The 20,466-nt window shown below is 43.2% G+C and overlaps 1 long non-coding RNA gene and 1 pseudogene across 1 annotated transcript; both read left to right on the forward strand.

Moving 5' to 3' along the window:
* Window positions 1-2,546: 2,546 nt before the first annotated feature.
* On the forward strand, window positions 2,547-9,443 carry LOC141418030 (uncharacterized). The gene is made up of 3 exons (XR_012442667.1): window positions 2,547-2,746; window positions 7,758-7,926; window positions 8,904-9,443. It is a non-coding gene; the product is annotated as an uncharacterized lncRNA (long non-coding RNA).
* A 1,548-nt stretch (window positions 9,444-10,991) lies between these two features.
* LOC109680841 (protein Jade-1 pseudogene) lies at window positions 10,992-13,611 on the forward strand (annotated as a pseudogene).
* Window positions 13,612-20,466: the final 6,855 nt, after the last annotated feature.

The raw sequence follows: 20,466 nt of genomic DNA on the forward strand, positions 1-20,466 counted from the left end.
AATATCACCACTTCCTCAAAAAAAAAATGAGAACCCCTTACTATATTCTCATGCAGCCTTAGCAGCCCAGTATAGGAGTATTTCCATAGCCTTAGCTGGTAGATGACCTGGCTTCACCGTGCCCTTGTCCATGTTTTCACCTTCTATGCACACTTTCATTAATTGGGCATCAGTATGCACCTCACCAAGTAAAGACACTTTGTCTGCCTCTGATTCAGGTCAGGGACCAGACTAAGGCCTCTCATAGATGTGTATGAGGGAGAAAAACAATTTGAGAAAAGGCAAAGACAACATAGGATCAGCACATATCCATTAGTGTGTGTGTTCGTGCACAGATGTGTGGGCAAGTATGTGAATGCATGTTCTCCTCAGGGTATGAATAAGAATTCTGCCATGATTCCTGAAGGAGAAACTCTCGCTGATGGATCTGGAATAAGCCTGAAAACCCACATAAGAGTTTCAGATTCACCTGCTCTCTACCAAATGAGTAATTATAAGTCCTCTGAGAAGTGGGATATTTGAGTGATGCACAATCTAAACAGCAGTACGCATTAACCTGGAATTGCTACTATTGTAAAACTCAATATTGGTCAAGTTCTTGAATGTGTGGTCCCCTACAATTTTCATAGCAGGCAATGAGTCTCATTTTGTGAATTGCCATCCTCTATGGCTTACAAGTGGATGCATGAATACACTGCTTACTGGTCACTTAAGTGGGGATAGGAGAGAGCATGTAGAGTCATACTCTATTATTACAAACACACTGATTTGCAACCAAGCATCACAGTGAAACTACATCTATCTACACTTATGTGTCATTATGACACTTCTTAAAATCTCCACTCAGAGAGTCTTAGAACTAGAGTCTTAGAACTAGGGAGTAGCAATTATCAAATCCTAAAACTGGTGACTCTAAAATTTAAAATCTTGTGATCGCTGATTAACAGTCACTATCTTTGGATCACTGATGCTGATATTCTTGGTTCCCACAATTTATGTAGCCTTCCCTGCACACATATTTAGCAACAACACTCCAAATGACTCTGTATTGGAAAACATCAATCCTACAACCTGAATGTTTACTTGGAAAGTAACAAGAGAGGAAGAATGAGATGGATATGGATGTGTTCCACAAAGGAATCACAACCAGGGGAAGCTACAGTACCTAGATAGTTTTTGCCTAGTAAGAAGGTAGAGGAGAATTGTAGAAAAAAAATCAATACCCATACTCCTCAATCTTACACTTGGACATGGATAGCACGAATCCATAGAGCTATTGCCAGGTGAGATAAGAGAAACCACCACCCAGCTCACATTATTCAAAGCAGGGCAATCAGCTCTGAAGCTTAGGATAGGCCAACTCCACTCCTGTGCTGGGACTGTTAGGTGAAATGGAGACTTGATTCTTTCCCAGATTTTGATGGCCACTTTCCGGTGATTTTGAGCCTTTCTCTTGCCTCACTTATAATTTAATCGCTACAGGAATGGGAAGATGAGGAAGGGTGATGTTTCTGGGTGGCTAATTCTTATCCACGTTCTTCTACCAAGTTAATGTCACAGAGCAAAATCAAACACATACATATACACACACATACACACACACACACACACATACCTGTTCTTCCTACACTGACAACATCAAGCAGAGTGAATTGTGAAACTGCAGTTTTCCAGGCATTGTGCTAAGCCTCTTCTATAAGTTTCCCAGTGTTTGCAAAGCATAGTGCTATGAACTGGGTGGCTTAAAAATACAAATACACTGTTTCACAAAACTGAGGTATCTGCAGGGGCATGGCATCTGTAAAACATACAGGAATTCTTCCTTTGCTCTTGGTAGCTTACTGGAATCTTTGCAATCCTGAATTGTAACTGCATTACTCATTCTGTACCTGGTCATCAAGTAACATTCTCCCTGTGTATCTGTTTAAACATAGCCACTTTCTCATCTCAATGCCAGTCATATTGGATTAGAAGTCCACCCTACACACAGTGACCCCATTTTAACTACATCTTTAATGACCCAGTTTCCAAATAAACTTTCATAATGTGCTTATGCATGAGACTTGTACATATGTTTTGGGGGGCATATTTCAACCCATTACAACCCTAGGATTGAACTCATTCAATCCTCTAGTTTACCCATTAAGTGAGTCAAATTAACCCATATTAAAAATGAAGCCACTGACTAAGAGATGTTTTAAAAAATCAACCTAAAGTGCAAAGTTAGGACAAAGGTGTGGGAGACCAGTAACTAAATACACTGAGAAGAAACCTTGTCATAAGCAAGCTTGTGTCAAAGTCCTTTGTGCTAAGGCAAGGCCCTGGCACGAAAGAGGTAAGCAAGGTTCAGCAAGGCTGCCTTGAAAGAAAAAAGGACACACTGACCTAGTCAGGATAGTCTGTAGTAAATACCACAGCTGCGCTGTTCCTTCCACCTATGTGACTGGATTTATGAGAATGACCTGCATTTCACCCCGCTTTTGCATACTTGCTGTATAAATAAATGCGCATGGAGGTGGAGGGGATCACCAGCATCTCTCATCAGGAGTGCTGGACACACCCAGCCCCAGTTTTTCTGAATGTCTGTCTTTGTGTCTTTTTTCTCAATCCCCAGTTGCTCCCAGTCAGGTCAAGGAACCTGCTCACGCTGGTCGTGAGAGTTGATGCCCAACATGGGGCATGGCTACGGGGACCTCACAGCTCAGATGAGGGGATGCTCTCCAAGTGGTGTGCACCATAAATTAAGGTAAGGGGGAGAGCACAAAAGATATACTTGGGTGTAAAACAATGGGACAAAACAGCTCAAAGGAAAGAGATCTCTATTTACAAATGCTAAAAGTAATGCTTAAAACCAGAGAAAGCAAAATTAGGTTGCTTCAGCTTATACAATTTTAGATTATGTTTAGGACACATGTCCTTGGTTTCCAGAGAAAGGCACTGTAAATATTGATACTTTGCAAAAGGTGGGAGAAAGACTCCAAGGCTGTTACACAGCTGAAGGGCGGACAGCATGCCAATTTTTACTTTCAGTTTGTGGAGTCAGAGTAGTGACTATTTAGATCAAACTCCCATACATAAATTAAAATTTCCCTCATCTGTGTCAGAGCCTGGAGGTGCAAGGAGTTTTTCCAGGGTACCTGAGGCCCCTTCAAGGGGACACCAGACTCTAATAAGTGGGGTGGACTCTATTACCTGTCCGACTGCTCCACCCCTAGGAGACACAGAGCCTGCCTTTAAATACCATAAACATAAGGCTGAGGATTCAGACACAAGCTCTGACTCCAGTTCTGAGAGGGAAGAATATAAAGATGGCATAGCTCATCAATTAAAAGAGACTCTTCATTTGGGGGACTGTCCATGGCCCCCAAGACCTGAAAGCCATAGCTGTCCCCAACAAAAGGCCTTATTGCAGGCACAAATGCATGGGAAAGATATGTCAGATTTTCGTGTCTACCCAGTTGTTGAGAAACCTGATCCCAAAAATCCTCAGGCATTTATCAGAGTTCATGAACAAGTCTCATTCAAGACCTTAAAAGAATTCAAACAGGCATGTACTATGTATGGCCCTACTGCTCAATTGTCACAGAGTGCCGTGGGGGACTCAGCCTTGATGCCTGAGGATTGGATGGGGATTGCCAAGGCTTGTCCAGCCCAGAATAATATTTATTGTGGAAAACTAGCTACACGGAGTTATGTGGAGAACAGGCGGCTCGTGCAGCTCATGGAATTCCAATTAACTCGGACATGTTACTTGGTTAGAGCCCATTTGAAGGGGTGCTTAATCAATTGCAGTTCCCTATTCAGGCTTATCAGTAGTTGGCAACTGCAGCTACTCAGGCCTGAAGGGAGTTGCCTGCTAAGGGAGATAAGTCTCAAAAAATTACTAAAATCTTAGAGGAGCCTGATAAGACATTCCAGGATTTTGTTTCCTGCCTTACATAGACTGTGGGGAGAGCAGTGACAGACCATGAACCTGGAACCATGGTTATCCAACAATTAGTCTTTGAAAATGCTAATAAATATCGTAAGGAGGCATTACATCCCCACAGAAGAAGGGTTTCCATCCAAGAAATGATCAGGATTTGTTCTGACATAGGGGCTCATCATAGTCAGGGGGTAACTCTTGCTGCTGCCCTAAAAAGGTTATCCATCCCTCTAAAAAAGAGTGCAATGGTGCCTGCTTTACTTGTGGGCAGCCGGGACATTTTGCCAAAGAATGTCACAGGGGAACAAGACTCCCCTCTGGTAGGACTAGAGTTTGCCCGTGGTGCTGTAGAGGGAGACACTGGGCAAATGAGTGTCGTTCCCAGACTGACGTTGAGGGCCACACCCTATAGGAATGGGGAAACTCCCAGTAGGGCCCAGCCTGGCCCCATCAAACAATAGGGGCAATCTCTGCTCACCCAACTCCCACCATATCATTGAGGAACTCTTTTGGGCCACCCCAGAAAATGCAGGACTGGACCTCAGTCCCTCTGCTTGATATGTCTTAATCCCTGAAATAGGTGTCCAAGCCATCCCTACAGGGATTTATGGTCCACTTCCTAAAGACACAGTGGGATTAATATTAGGGAGAAGCAGTATGACTCACTGAGGTTTACGAATTCACCCAGGTGTAATTAACCAAGATTGTATGGGGAAACTTAAGATCTTGGCTCAAGCCCCTCAAACATTTGTTGCAATAGCCCCAACTGATAAAATAGCTCAACTGGTTCTTTTTCCTAATATAAAAAAGGCAAGGTGTTAACACCTACTCTTCGAGGAGATAAAGGCTTTGGACATTCAGATCGTGCTTACTGGGTCCAGCGGGTTACTGCTGAGAGACTGGAAATGACTCTATTCCTAAATAACAAAAAATTCCTGGGTCTGCTAGACACTGGCACAGATCTCTTGGTGATTGCATCTTGCCATTGGCCTCCAACATGGCCCTGCGTGCAAGCTTCAGCAGACCTGCAGGGGGTGGGGTCAGCCAGGGCTCCCTGCAGAGTGCTGCCACAATTAAATGGCATGATGAAGAGTGATACTCAGGGTTTTTTACACCATGTTTTAAGAGACCTCCCAGAAAACCTGTGGGGAAGAGATGTTTTACAAGGGATGGGAATCATACTCTGTAGTCCCAACAGCGTGGTCTCCAACATGATGCTACAACAGGCCTTTGATCCTTGTAGAAGACTGGGAAAAACCCAACAGGAAAGATTATACCTATTGATAGCAAGAGACACCTCAGGCACACCGGATTAGGCTGCTCCCCTAATCAACCTTTTTAGGAGGGGCCCTGGTCAGACAACAATGATCCTCCCCAAAAAAGGACAGCCACCGGGTTACATGGCTGACCAAAGAGCCTGACTGTGTTGACCAGTGGCCCCTAATGGGAGAAATTGGCTACAGCCCAAACACTGGTTGAGAAACAGTTACAAATGGGATATATTGAGGTTACGCAGAGCCCTTGGAACACTCCCATATTTGTAATTAAAAAGAAGTCTGGTAAATGGCATTTATTACAAGAACTCAAAGCAGTAAACAAAGTGATGCAGCCCATGGGTGCCCTCCAGTCAGGGCTTCCATCTCTGATGGTCATTCCCTTATAAAATTATTTATATATCATAGACCTTAAAGACTGCTTTTTTACTATCCCACTCCATCCAGAAGATAGGGGGAAATTCGCATTTTCTTTGCCCTCTATAAATCACCAGGCCCTGTGCAAGGATAGCATTGGAAATTCTTGACACAAAGTATAGCCAATAGTCCAGCTATGTGCCAAGAATTTGTTGCTGCAGCCCTCGAACCCCTCTGAGAGAAATTTCCAAAAGCTTGTATCATTCATTATATGGACGATATACTGATTTGTCACCAAAATGAAACAATTTTACATGAGATATTGGCTCAGTTGTTACACACTCTGTCTGCCTGGGGGTTAGTTGTTGCCTTGGAAAAGGTGCAACAGCAGTCTCCATTTTCTTATCTTGGCCACCTCATAGAAGGGTGCACTGTCTACCCTCAAACAATGGAAATTCATAAAGATGCCTTTAAAACCTTAAATGATTTTCAAAAGCTTTTGGGAGACATTAATTGGCTACATCCTGCTCTCAAATTAACCACCACAGAATTTTCTCCTCTTTTTAACATACTTAAAGGAGGTAGCAATCCCTCATCTCCCAGACAATTAACCCTGGAGAGATGACAGGCCCTGCAAAGGGTAGAAAAGGCTTTTCAACAAGCACAATTAAACTAAAGGGACCCACACCAATTGTTACAACTGCTAATATTACCCTCTCCTGGTACCCCCACTGGGGCCCTTTGGCAACAACAGGGAATAATAAAATGGACCCATCTTGGATATTCCCCATCAAGGTTGATTGCTCCCTACTATAGTTTGGTGGCCAGGATAATCAAGCAGGGACACTTGTGGTATGTACAGCTTGTGGACAATCCCATTTTCTAAGGAACAACAGAATTGGCTTTGGCAGTTTTCAGAAATGTGGCAGAACATGCTGGCTAATTTCCCTGGGCAGTTAAATGAACATCTTCCCACTTCTAAGTTTCTGTATTTTGCATCAACCCCTTCCTCTGTGTTTCCACATTAGCTATGGGAAAACACTATCCCTGATGCCCTTACTCTGTTCACAGATGCATTGGGGACAGGGATGGCAGCTTATTATTCTGCGAAGGGCCATAAGGTTGAACAAATGTCTTTTTTCACTGTTCAGCACACTGAGCTGCAGGCTGTAATCATGGCTTGCTGTGATTTTCCCACTGAGGCCATTAATGTTTCTACAGACAGTGCCTATGTTGCAGGAGTACTGTGTGTCATTGAAACTGCCTACATTGGCCATACCAATAATGAGGAACTAGTCCATCTGTTTTGTCAGTAAGCGGTCTATCTTACAGGCTCGCCACCATCCCTACTTTGTGGGACACTTACACTCCCACTCCTATCTCCCAGGTCCTCATGCTGAGGGCAACCAAAATGCAGACAAATTGGCTTCTCCTTCTCACCTTTTGGGACATGTTAACCCCTGTGCTTCTGGTTCTGCTGTCACAGAGGCTGTTCAGAGTCATGCAATCTATCATCAAGACCCAAATGCCCTTCATAAATAGTTCCATCTTACCAGAGAACAGGCCCAACAAATTATTAAAACCTGCCAAACCTGTGCACAACACCTCCCCTTTCCATCAGAAGGCATCAACCCTTGTGTATCTGGAGTATCTGGCAGATGGATGTAACTCATATACTGTCCTTGGGGTGCCTTCTCTTTGTATACGTCACCACTGACACCTATTCTGGTTTCATTTATGCCTCTGCCTGCAGCGGTGAAGCCACCAAACATGTCATAGCCCACTGCCTGGCTACTTTTACTATCATGTGTAAACCTCACCATATCAAAACAGATAACAGGCCCAAGGACACATCAGCTGCTTTTCATGCATTTTGCCAGTCATGTCAGATACTCTGTTCTACTGGCATCCCATATAATCCACAGGGACAAGCCAATATAGAACGAGCCCATTGCACCTTGAAATTACAATTAGAAAAACAAAAAGGGGAGATACTCTCCCTCCTGCCACCATGCTAAATAAAGCTCTTTACACCCTGGATTTTTTAACTTATACAAATCAGGAATTAACCACAGCAGAAAAACACTGGGATAAGCCCAGCAAGGCCACCTTTCTTTGGAAAGATGTGTTACTGGGCACATGGGTAGGCCCTAGTCCGGTGCTAATGTGGGACCCAGGGCTTGCTTGTGTTTTCCCTGAAGGTGCTGATCAGCCAGTGTGGGTGCTGTCTCACTTCGTGAACCCTTATGGATCCACTCACCCCACAAATGAAGAAACTGCGACTGACAAACGAGGACAAGACAGAAGAGATGGAGAGATGATCTGAGCCCCCAAGGAAAGCAGAAAGAAGAAGTGTCTCCTGAGATGTAGGTCAGTGATGCCAGTGCCACCCCAGGGGAGGACAAGGAACTATTTGTCTTGAGCATCCCAGAGAGCAGGTCCATCCTTTTGGGGACAAATCAAGTGCCTGACAAAGATGGCAAGTGATATGGTCAAGGATGCAGGGCTGACAGACAGCCCTGTGGCCTTTTTCTTGGCCATGTTAGCAATTATCACCCTACAGGTAGGTGGCTCAGTGACCCAAACTCAACAACACTGGACCTTTATACCTCACCCACCTCTGGATGGAAAGGACCAAACATACAGATTTACACCAATGGTTCAGAGTTGGTGGGAGGCCACTCTAATGGGCACATGACTCCCGCCTTCAGTTCCTGTAATCTCACAGGGCGATCCACTTCAGTGCCATTATGCTTAAGCTCATTGCAATGGTGCCTTCCTACAGCGCCCACCTGGAGGAGTGCTCTTCTGTGGAATGGCACCCATTACATAGATGAAAAATTAGAATTCCTGAGCTTCAATGCCACTGAGCAGTAAAATGCCTACTACGTTACTATACTTATTCAAAATACAACATATGCCCTTCAACAACAAGTGTCTAGAGATGAAAAACTTGATGTCCGCTTAAACACCCTGGAGGCTGCTCTCCTCGCTATGGGGGATGAGCTACAAACTATGAAATTCAGACAGGACCTCCAAGTCATGCAGGCTTCCAGCATATCTGTATCACTGCTCTCCCTACAATGAGTCGAAGTATTCTTGGCAGAGCATCAAAGCTCACATAATGGGAGCCTGGGAAAACAATGATACCGTACATTTGCAACACCTCAGACAACAGATACCGGCAATGCAGAGAGCATATGACCAGGTCATTCCTCCTGCCAACATGGCAAAAACTATATTAGATGAGCTGCAAGGTTTTAATCCATTCAGTGTCCTTAAACATTCCTTCTGGTACCTTATGGGAACAGGCATTTTGCTATTAATCTGCTTTTGTATCTTTTCAGTCGGAAGCTGAACAATCCAAAAACAGCTCCTTGGACTAAACACCAGTCTGCACAGAGAACATTTAAGAAATAAAAAGGGAGGAGATGTGGGAGACCAGTAACTAAATAGACTGAGAAAGAACTTTGACATGTGCAAGGCTGTGTCAAAAACCTTTGTGCTGAGAAGGCCAGGCCCTGGCACAAAGGAGGTGAGAAAGGTTCGGCAAGGCTGGCTTGTAAGTAGGGAGACTGAGGCAGTAGAGATAGACCTTGGCATGAGCATGGCTCTGTCAAAGGGCCCCTTGGCTGATAGGCACGGACCCAGCCAAGGGGAAGCAAGGTTCAACGAGTCTGCCTTGCAGGGAAAACAGGACATGCTGATGTAGTCAGGATGTCTGCAGTAAATAACAACGTACCGCAGCTGCGCTGTTCCTGCCACCTATGTGACTGGATTCATGAGAACGTGACCTGCACTTCACCCCTCTTTTCCACACTTGCTGTATAAATAAATGTGGTTGGAGGTGAGGGAGTCTCTCATCAGGAGTGCTGGACCCACCCAATCCCAAGTTTTTCTTTATGTCTGTCTTTGTGTCTTTTTTCTCAATCCCCAGTAGCTCCCAGTGAGGTCAAGGGACCTGCTCACCCTGGTCATGAGAAAAGGCAGAATGGATGCAGCACAGTGGGATTCCAGGGGGTCTCTCTTAAACTTCCTATATGAATCAAATGGGGCCACTGCCCCAGAGGAACTCCAGTGGAAAGAGAAAGTTTAAGGAGAAAAATCCTTGATAAAGAGATAAATTGAAGTGAATTCACTTTCACATCAGCTATGACTGAATATCCTGAATCTCCACTGTGGCTGTTTCCAAAACTTGTGCAATTCAGGGGAGACAGGATAGTCTTCCCACCATATGATGTCAGAACAACTGGAAATTCCCTTGAAAAATAAATCTAAATTAAGACCTTACCACTTTCACAAAAGTTAACTATAAATGTACCATTGGCCTAAATGAGAAATGAAAAATTATGAAATTTCTGGAAAGCCCAAGTGACCATGCGTTCAGTGATAATTTCCTAGATACAGCAGCAAAAGTGCAATGTATAAAAGAAACAGCAATACATTTAGTTTAACTGGAGTTAAAATTTTGTACTCTGATCCAGACACTGTCAAGTGAATGAAAAAAGAAGATACCGTATGTGAGAAAATATTTGCAAAGCACATTCCTGTCATGGGACTTTGTCTGAAATACACAAGATGTCTAAAGTTCAACAGAAGAAAACAAACAACACTTGCTGGTATTGTGGCTAAATGGTAAAGCAATTGTCTGGCAAGCTCTAATGAAACTAGGACTAGACGGAATGTACCTCAACATAATAAAGGCTGTATATGACAAGCATATAGCCAACATCATACTAAATGGGGAAAAACTGAAACCATTTCCTGTAAAGTCAAGAATGAGACAAAGGTGTCCACTCATTCCACTATTATTCAACATAGTCTTGGGATCCCTTGCCAGAGCCATAGGACAGGAAGGAGAAATAAAAGGAACACAAACAGGAAAGGAAGAAGTCAAACTAACCCTATTTGCAGATGACACAATCTTATACCTAAAAAGATCCAAAACCTCCACCAAAAGAATCCTAGACATCATAAACATCTTCAGCCAAGTATCAGGATACAAAATCAGTTTACAACAATTAGTAGCCTTTCTATACACCAACACTGAACAGGCAGAGAAAGAATATAAAAAATAGTTCCATCTACAATAGCCTCAAAAAATAAATAAAGGGGGCGCACCACGCGTGTCCGCGGTGCACGGCTGGCTAATGGCGGTGGGAGGACAAGCAGAGAGGCTCAGCCATATTTGATGGTTTTGTTGCTTCCCTCAGGAGTTGTCGGTGTAACTGGATGCCGAAGGTCTCTGCCTGGTGGAAATAACATAGTATGCCATTAACATGGCTCCAAAAGCCTGGGCTCCCGCAGTGTAGCCGGCATGTGCCCCTATTCCACCAGGAACTTGGGCTCCTCCAGTGGCCGGAGGACGAGGACAGCTGATTTCTGGGTCCTGAGGATAGGTCTTTGCTGGCTAAGCTGCCTGCTGTTTCCCCGGGGAGATCATGAAACGAGGTCGCCTTGACAACAGCGATGAGGATTCTGAGGACAATGGCAGCCTGCCAACTACATGGTCCCAGAATTGTCGATCCCAGCATAGGAGAAGCTCCTGCTTCAGACATGAAGATCGCAAGCCTTCCGAGGTGTTAAGGGCAGACCCCATCACCGCCATGAAGTTGCACGATTCCTACCACCTGAGCCCAGATGAGTACTGCGTGTTGGCAGATCCCTGGAGACAGGAGTGGGAGAAAGGGGTCCAGGTGATGGCATACCTGTGAGCCCCGGGACCATCCTGCAGCCGGTGGCCAGGATGGTGCTGAAGAAAAGTCCCTCACGTTCATCAAGCCCAAGAAGTACATCATGTCCTCAGGCTCTGAGCCTCCAGAACTGGGTTATGTGGACATCGGCAAGCTGGCCAACAGTGTGAGTGTATATGACCTCAGTGACATGGATGCCGCATGGCTGGAGCTGACCAAGGAGGAGTTCAAGGAGATGGGAATGCCAGAGCTGGTAAGTACACCATGGAGAGGGTACTGGAGGAGTTTGAACAGCACTGCTAGGACAACATGAACCTTGTCATTGAGACTGAGGAAGGGCTAGGAATCCAGTATGAGGAAGATGTTGTCTGTGATGTCTGCCAGTCACCCGATGGCGACGATGGCAATGAGATGGTGTTCTGTGACAAATGCAACATCTGTGTTTACCAGGCCTGCTATGGGATTCTCAAGGTGCCAGAGGGCAGCTGGCTGTGCCGGCTGTGTGCTCTTGCGGTGCAACCAAAATGTCTGCTGTGTCCCAAGAAGGGCAGAGCCATGAAATCCACCCACAGTGGAACCAAGTGGGTCCATGTCAGCTGTGCCCTGTGGATTTCTGAGGTGAGCATGTCACCCCCAGAAGATGGAGCTCATCACCAAGGTGTCTCATACCCCCAGCAGTCGGTGGGCACTGGTGTGCAGCCTTTGCAAGAAGTTTGGGGCCTCCTTCCAGCGCTCTGTGAAGAACTGTCGCACAGCCTTCCATATGACCTGTGCTTTTGAACAGGGCCTGGAGATGAAAACCATGTTGACAGAGAATGATGAAGTTAAGTTCAAGTCCTACTGCTTGCGACACAGCTCGCATAGGAAGCCCAAGGACAGCCTGAGTGAGGGGGCAGTGCAGGAGAGTGGGGCTCCTGAGTGTTCCCCACAGAGCCCCCTGGAGCCCTTTGCCAGGCCTGAGCAGCAGCAGGAGGAGACCTGCTGGCTGAGTGTCCGCAAGCAGAAGCTGCAGAAGCTGGAGGACGAGTTCTACACTTTCATCAACCTACTGGATGTGGCCAGGGCTCTGTGGCTGCCAGAGGAAGTGGTGGATTTCCTGTACCAGAACTGGAAATTGAAGATCAACTTCAACAAGCCCCTGATCACCCCCAAAGAGAAACGAAGAGGACAGTCTAGCCAAGCGGGAGCAGGATGTCTTGTTTAGGAGGCTGCAGCTGTTCACACACATGCAGCAAGACCTGGAGAGGTTTCAGAATCTCACTTACATGGTGACCCTCAGGGAAAAAATTAAGCAGACTGTGTGCAAAGTCCAGGAGCAGATATTCAATCTTTACACTAAGCTCTTGGAGTAAGACAGAGTTTCAGGTATGCCTTCTTCCTGGTCCTCCTCCTCACTGGACAGTATGCTTATGTTTAATAGTCCTTCCATGGGCCCCGGCGCTCCCCAGATTGAGGACCTGAAGTGGCACTCTGCATTCTTCAGGAAGCAGATGGGGGCTTCCCTAGTTCACTTACTCAAGACCCCATAAGTGGGTCCCACGGCAGAGCAGAGCTGGCAGTGAGGGCAAGGCCCTGCTGAAGCAGCCAGACCTGTGTGGAGGGAGGGAGGGCTGGCTATCCAAGAGAGTTTTCTGAGTTTCATAAAGACCTTTGCAGAAGCATGCCTGATATCATCAGCACAACAGAAAAATGGGGTAGTGATGCCAGACTACAGAAAAAGAAGAGACAGTCGTTTTAATTGCGATCTCATTAAAGGAGACCTAAAGGACAAATTTTTTAAAGAGTCACAAGCCTCTCAGGTCCATAGATATGTCCCAGAGGCACATAGACACAAGAGCTGCCACCTCCCCTGGACTTGGGCAGTCAGCACTGGTACCAGCGGGGAGACTGTGCCCAAGTGCAACGGCTGCCTAATCAAAGTGCGCAGTCACCAGCCTGCAGCCAAAGTGCCTACCACACCTTCCAGCCCAGCAAAGAACTGGAGCAGATTCCAGATTCCATATAAGGGGGGGGCATCCGCCACAGGGAGAGGCCCAGCAGGGACCCTGCCACCAGCATGCAGACTACCCATACCTAGGTTTGGGCCAAGTGCCAGCCAAGGAAAGGGCCAAAAGCAAATTACAAACCAATAATGAGAATGGTGGGTACATCCCCAATGCAGAAATGAGTGGCAGAGAGCGAGGTGTCAGAAAAGAAATGCATGCACTCCAGCAGCAGACTGGGTGGGAGGACAGAGATCATCAGGAGGAGCGTAGCTCAGGTTCCTGAGCCACACACTCACTTGCAATTCAGATTACATTTTTTTCCAGAATCATTTACAAATCAATGTTGCGAGAAGTTTATGTTAGTGGCAGCTTATTGAGGAAACAGAAGAGTAGACACTGCTAAGATTAGAACCTGAGCTAAACACTACAAGAGTGAGTTATGTACATTTGAAAGAAGCAAGGCTTGAATAAGCCTTGTGAGTTTTTACTGCCCTCTGCATTCTTCCCAAAGCACAAACTCTTGGTTACCTGAATATATGGAATCAAATCAGTTCCATAGAACAAATTCGTGCCATTTACAGCCCACAAAGCTTGTGTTCTAGGACTCTAGATGTTTCAATCACTTGGCCCACAAGGCTATTTTTGTTGCATTACTGGTGTACAGGCAGCAGCTCCCAGCCTCGGTGGCACTAGGGAATTGCATGTGCACAGCATCAGGAGAAAAGTCATTAGGGCTGAGCTGCTGTGGCTGCATGTTGAGGAATCCGGGCCTCCGCCACCAACAATTCCTTAAGAAAAAATAAGGGGGGAGGGAAGAAAAAAGGAAAAACATGGACTAGGTTATACTTTGAAAGCAGTAGCAAGGCAATAAGTTGTGATAGACTCTTACCATTGACTGAGGTTATACAGGAACGAGGTCAAAGCATTCCCTCGCAGAGGATTTCTGGAGGCAGACTTGTGAACTCTGTTTCATCACTTGGACTTTCTAATCACAAATGGCAATAATGAGTAAGTTATCAGCAATAATAAATTTAGCATTAAATTTGAGTACAGTATTCTGTTTAGCACTCACTGCACTGCATATGTACTCAGACAGTGCTGGTGTTCAGGTTCTGTTAATTTTATTTGGAATTCATTGTAGTTGTGAATCAAACTTAAGAGCAGAGTTCAAATAGCAGCAAGATTTGCAATGATGGGCACCTGACAGAAGACCAGCTTCCCCTAAATCACCCTCGGTTCACTATCAGTACTCAGATTCCTGACTTATTCCATGTTTCCACGTGGCTGGGACGTTCTGATGTGAGTGAGTGCTGAGTTCTGTGGTCACTTCAAGTCTTCTGGATGACTGTCAACAATAGAAAAGGACCATCTTGCTATGCAAGTGTTCTCAGATGATCCACTAGTCAACCTGATGCATCCCCACTGTCAGTCTGATACTTCCAAACCAAGTCTTAACTTTTCCAAGTATAAATAGCCAATTCAAGGGAGGGAAAGAATGACAGGGTTTTAGACTTACTATTTTTGAGCTATGGAACTCATTTTGAAAGACTGTTATCCAGATAGCTTGTTGCTACAGGTATTAGAAGGTCCTTAGGAATCCAAGTTGTACATTTACTCATAACTTAAAAAGTAGATTGTTTGCATTTGAGCAAAAAACTTTTGCTGGATACAGGAAAAGATTGGACTGTAGGTTCAGTTAGCTTTTGATTACAGCAACAGCACTGGATGAGAGTAGAATTTAGAGGGATAATCTGTGAAGCCATAGAAAGAAAATCTAAAGTGATGAGTCCATGGCCTCTCACCATTTTTAAGAGGTACCAGATTCATTTGTATTATTAGGAATGCTAGTTTTGTGCAAAAAATAATGCCTTACCAATTTTTCCCCCACATTTAGGTTGAAAAGCTTTCAGATGTTCCAAGTTATGCTGACCCAAAAACCAAAACAAAACAAAAATAAATAAATAAAAACCCATACAAAAGAAAACACACAAAAATACAAAACCCACTTTTCAGTCCTGCTTCAGAGCACAAATGGTTCAGAGTGCAAATGGTATGCACCTGCTTCTCTGAGGTGTGATGAGAGCTTTGCAAGTCACCACCTCACATTCTGGAGACTCTAGGAGGTGGCCCGGCCTGCCCCTGCATTCTGTTACTAGGGAACCATTTGCTTTTCTGTTTTTTTTTAAATCTTTCCTTGTGCATTCTGACCAAGAAATATTATGTCAAAACTTTTTGTAAAGTTGCCTGGAATGTCATTTGTTAGGTTATAACACAAGCTCTAAATGAAGGCTTTATGTGTTGTGTGCAAATCCTGATTATTTCAAAATGGACAGACTTGTCATTACATTTGTAACCTTGTACAGAGAATTTTCACTATGTGCCTAACTTGGTGTCCATTCAGTGAAAATTGAAAAAAAAAGGTGCATGAAGAGTTACAAATCAGAAGTTAAACAAAGAATATATAGAGATGACTATTTTATATTACATGGCCCAATCTTGTATTTATTTCTATCCTGTTTTGAAAGTATCTATAAACTAGTTGAGGACAGCTGTACTTTTTTGTTGTTGTTGAACTATATAGTAGAATTTGTGCCTTTTTGTCTGTATATGAAAAAATGCTGTACATTTTGCAATACAAAAAAAATAGCTAGGAATAAACATAACAAAAGATGTAAAAGACCTCTACAATGGAAACTATAAACCATTGAAGAGAGAAATCAAAGAAGACTACAGAAGATAGAAAGATCTCCCATGCTCATAGATTCACAGAATCAATATTGTGAAAACAGCTATATTACCAAAAGCAAGATACATGCTCAGTGCAATCCCCATCAAAATTCCATTGACATTCATCACAGAGAGTGAACAATCAATGCTAAAATTCATTTGGAAGCACAAGACTGAAGAGTTGAGGCAATTCTGAGCAAAAAGAGCAATACTGGACAAAACACAATACCAGACTTCAAACTATACTAGAGTCATAGCAATAAAAACAGCATGGAACTGGCACAAAAACAGAAAGATCAATGGTACAGAACAGAAAACCTGATTTTTAACAAAGGCACCAAAAACATATGATGAAGAGACAGCCTCTTCCACAAATGTTACTGGGAAAACTGGATATTTTCCAATTTTTCCAGATACTGAAAATTGAAATTAGACCCATATCTTTAACCCTGTACAAGTGTCAATCCAAAGTGGATTAAGGACCTTAATATAAGACCTGAAACTTTGAAGCTAGTGCAGGAAAGAGGAGGGAATACACTGGAATTAATAGGCCTAAGCAATGACTTCCTAAATTGAACTCAAAGGGCTCAGCAGCTAAGAGAAATGGGACTACATGAAATTAAAAAGCTTCTGCACAACAAAATAAGTGGTCACCAAATTGAAGAGGCTGCTCACAAAACAGGAGAAAATCTTTTCCAGCTATACATCTCATAAAGGATTAATAAACAGAATATACAAGGAGCTCAAAAAACTCAATTACCAAAAGCTCAAAACTCAATGAAGAAATGGGCAAATGAACTGAACAGAGCTTTTTCAAAGGAAGAAGTCCAGATGGCCAAAAACACCTGAAGAAATGTTCAACATCCCTTGCCATAAAGGAAATGTAAACCAACACCACATTGCAATTCCACCTCACTCTTATTAAAATGATTGTCACCAAGAACACAAACAAGAACAAATGTTGGTGAGGATGTCAGGGGAAAAGCAAACCTCATACACTGTTGGTGACAATGGAAATTAATACAACCACTATGGAAAACAGTATGGAGGCTCTATAAACAGAACTGACATATGATCAGCAATACCACTCCTAGGGGTATACCTGGAGGAATGTGAGTCAGGTTGCAATAAAAACACCTGCACACCCATGTTTATTGCAGCATTATTCACAATAGTTAAGCTATCAAAACAGCCAAGATGCTGCACTACTGATGAATGGGTTAAGAAAATGTGGTATTTATACACAATGGAATTTTATTCAGCCATAAAGAAGAATGAAACTTTGTCATTTGCAGATAAATGAATGGAACTGAAGAACATCATCTTAAGTGAAGTTCACCAGGTTCAGAAAGCCAAAGATTTGCATGCTTTCTCTCATATATGGAATATAGATCTAATAAAAGCAATGTTGTGAAAAACAGGTCACACTAAAGGGAGGTCACATGTGAAAGAGGAAGGGTAAAAGAAGGAAGTTAAGAAGGTCAATATGGCTGATGTACTGCCTATACAAGAATGAATATTCAATTTTTAGATCTGTTGAAATCACAAGAAGAAGGGGACTAAAGTAGAAAGGAGAAAAATAGAGCAGATGAACCAATTTGGTGTATAATACATATATACATGGAAATGTCATGGAGAAACTCCCTGTATAGCTATCCTAAACCAAAAAAATGTCAATTTTTTTTACAAAATTAGAGAACAGGAGGAAAGAACAGGTTCTATTCTGGGGGGGGGTGTCAGTAAGAGGGAGGAATTATGGGGGAAAAGGGTGTGGGAGGGTTAGTATAGTCAAATACTGTGTACACTTATATGTAAATGGAAAAATGAAACCTGTTGAAACTTTCCAGGAATGGGAGCAGAGAGGATAAAGGAAAATGATGGAGTGGGTGAATGCATCTATATTTGATATATTGTAAGAACTTTTGTAAATGCCACAATGTACCCCCAGCATGACAATAAAAATAAATAAATGAATGGATAAATAAATAAAAGAAATCAAAACACCATGAACAAATCCTCTTTTTTGGTGGTTCTGGGGTTTGAACTCAAGGCTTCATGTTTGCAAAGCAGACACTCTACCACCTCAGCCACACCTCCAGTCCATTTTTCTCTGGTTATTTTTGGAGATGAGGGTCTTATGAACTATTTTCCCAGGCTGTGAACCAGGATCTTCACTCTGTCAGCCTCCCAAATAGTTAGAATTACAGGCACCAGCCACCAGCACCTGGCCCAAACCCTCTGAGAAAATAAGTATAGGCACATGCCAGAAGCATAGAAAGCATCTTTCTTGGCTCATTTTCCACAGGCCATTACTAAAAATTAAAACTTCATTATTCAAATAAAAATAATACCATTACATTGGTGCATTTTTACAGTAAGTAAAACAATGTGTTAGCTTAATGTAGCTAAACGTCAGGGTTATTCTACTTCTTAAAAAGTTTTGAAGATTTCTGGGATACACTGATGAATTGAAAACTTCTTCTCTATGAATCCATGAATGAGAAGAGGCAAGATAGAGACATTATATTCCAAAGAGAAAAAGAGATGAAGAGCATCAGGAATCACAAACAAGGTGTCAGTTCAGATGAAAAGCATAACAAAGTTACACAGAGAAAAGCAAGATCCAACCTGAAGCTCCATCCCCAGATCCCTGGAAGGAAGGAAAGCCAGTCACAACCCCAAAATAAATTAGCCATCCCAGGTGAAAACAGACTGACAATCCTACCTACAGAGTAAACTGACAGTTCCAGAAAGCCTAATTGGTGACAGTGACTCTTCCTGTGTGACCAGAATGGGGCAAAAAATCCATTTTGTCACTCTCCTTATACCTTTTATATTCCCCCATACACTCCTCCTGTATAACTATAGTGAAGTGACATCGTGAGAGATGGGCCTACTGTTTGGAATTGAGATGCCCTGGAGGGACTAAAAATGGAATAAGCAATTAGTCAAGGATTTTGAACACACCATCCCATAGTGTCTGGTGGGAAATAGCCATAAGTGGCAGTCAGAGACAGTGGGAGGGTCATATGTGGACCCACTAAGAAGCTTAGACACTGGGGAACTCACACTGTGAAAGACACACTGGTCAGTGGTACCACCCTCTGTAAGAAGGATGGAACTCCCTGCTTGTGATCACAGCAGAGAGTAAGGACTCCCAGCCCACTGTCATCAGATAGCAAGGCCTCAGTTGCTGTGTGCCTGCTGTGCATGGTTTGCTGATGGACAGAACTGACATCTCTTGGCCCACATTGATTTTCCCAGTCTCCTTCCTCCTGCCATGTGGTTTACTACTAGGCATGATCTGAAAACACAGAGACAGTTTCTACTGTTCTAGGTTACAATGGTTCTTCCCTTCCTCCCAGAGAAGATCTCAATTTTGCCCCCACTCTCCAATGCACTAAGAAGACACAACAGTACTGGATATTTGCTGCCCCTTGGTGCACAAACACAGAGGCCTGTGGAATGAGTGTAAACCTATCTAGACCAAAGGCAGTGAAGCTCACTGGGGCCTAAAATGACTCTGGGTATATAAATAAGGGTACCTTCTAAAATGAACACAGCTTAGAAGCTGATAAATGACCCTTGAACAGTCCAGCCTTCACCTTGAATACAGCACTAGCCTGTCAGTGGTGTTGCTGTGTTAGTGGTTCATTTTCTCCTCTCTAGTGGTATTGGGAATTGAGGCCTTAAGAGGAGGTCTCTCACTCAAAAGACTCACAAATAAAACTGGAAGAGATACCAACAAATGCACAAATCACAACTTACAAACACAAGAAATACGAAAAACCAAGGCAACATGACTCTTTCAGGATTTACAATTCTTCAACAACTTAACCTTTAATATTGAAAAGGTGGAAATTTGCAGACATATAATTTAAAGGTCTAGTCTTAAAAATTATCAGACATTATTGAGGTTTCAAAGACAAAGTTGAATAAAGTAAAAAAATCAATTCAAATTAGGAATGAGGGCATCAACAACTCGGATGAAAAATTCAGAGACACAGAGAGAAATTCTGGGGCAGCAGGTGAAACCAGAAATCTTGCAAATTAAAAATTCAATAAACCTAATTTTAAAAATCTTAATGGAAAGTATTGTCAATGGACTAGGCTAGGCAGAAGAAAAAATATCAGGAATTGAAAACAAGGTAGACAAATTATTGCATTCAGGTAGAAATAAAAAATATTCAATCATGACCACAACACTCAACACCTCTGGGACATGACTAAGAAACTAAACCTGTAAGTCTACGGTGTAGAAAAAGGAACTGAGATATGGACTAAAGGCATAGAAAACTCATTCCACAGAACAGTAGCAAAAAATTTCCAAATCTAGGGAAAGAAATAGACATCCAACTACATGCCACATTTAGAACCCCAAAAAAGACATGACCAGAAAAGCAGCTCTCCTGTGGAGAAGAAAACATAGTTGAAATACAGAATTCCAAAACAAAGAAAGTCTATTTAAAGCTGTTTGCTTAGCAGCAAACATCTGCCTTGATACA

This window comes from Castor canadensis, chromosome 16 (assembly GCF_047511655.1).
Source record: "Castor canadensis chromosome 16, mCasCan1.hap1v2, whole genome shotgun sequence".
Taxonomy (NCBI): Eukaryota; Metazoa; Chordata; class Mammalia; order Rodentia; family Castoridae; genus Castor; species Castor canadensis.